We start from the raw sequence: 1,172 nt of genomic DNA on the forward strand, positions 1-1,172 counted from the left end.
ATGCGATTTGACTGGGATGCTGTCAAGCAAAGGATAGCCCTTGATCCTACTGCCCCATGGGTCATGGGAAAGAACACAGCAATGCCTAAGGGAATCAAGCTGATGTATCTAAATGATGAGGCTCGGCTTTGGCACCAGATCCTGAGCAACTTTGTTATGCCGAGCACTCATGAGACGGAGCTGCCTGCTGCTATGATCACCCTCCTCTGGTGTGTGATGGAGGGTAAGGACTTGTATCTTCCACGTTTCATCCGGTATTACATGGCCAGGGTCCATGTCAGAGGCACTCTCCCTTTTCCATATCTGATTACCCAGCTCGGCCGTCGAGCTGACGTGCCTTGGGAGCTGGCTGATGAGAAGCCACCTGCTGCAGACTGCAAGAAGATTATCCCTCACAGCAGGAAGTTTCAGGCTTTGGGTTACAAACCTCTATTCCTCACCGCTCCTGATGAGACAGCCACACCTTCAGCTGCCCCTTCTTCATCTACTGTTGCCCCAACTACCACCACTGCACCTCCACCTGCATCAGAGCCCGTTTATCACCTCGTGCACCGCTTATTTCAGCAGCTGGACCAGATGGAGTGCCGCAACTGACGGCGATATGAGAGATCTGAGCATCGTAACAAGCGACGCTATGAGCACCTCAAGTTGATGATCTGATCTGGCGGCGACATCCCCTCCGAGCCTGACACACCATCAGAGCCATCCGAGGAGGAGGCGGACGAGCATGAGGAGGAGACACATGCACAGAGAGAGGCTGAGCAAGCAGGACCAGTGCAGGCTGCGCCACAGCAGGAGGAGCCACACCAGATTCAGGCTGCAGACCCAGAGATTCCTATACAGTCAGAGCCTCCACTGCAGTAGACAGATCCTCCTACCCTTATCCAGTCTGCAGACCTTCAGGCCTCCACCGAGACTCCAGCAGCCCATCCTTCCGGTGATGGCACTTCTTCACACCCAGCTTGAGTGAGCATCGAGGATGATGCTTTATTTTAAGTGTGGGGAGGCCGCCATCCCTGGCGTATCTTTTTGGTGAACCACTACAGACTCTTTTATCTTATTTTGTTATTTTTTCTGTATTTTTATTTTTATCTTTATTTTTATTTTTCAGTATTTATACATTGTTCTTTTGCTGTATTTTTACTTTATTTCTGCATTTTGCACTTTAGTTT

This window comes from Arachis ipaensis, chromosome B08 (assembly GCF_000816755.2).
Source record: "Arachis ipaensis cultivar K30076 chromosome B08, Araip1.1, whole genome shotgun sequence".
NCBI lineage: Eukaryota > Viridiplantae > Streptophyta > Magnoliopsida > Fabales > Fabaceae > Arachis > Arachis ipaensis.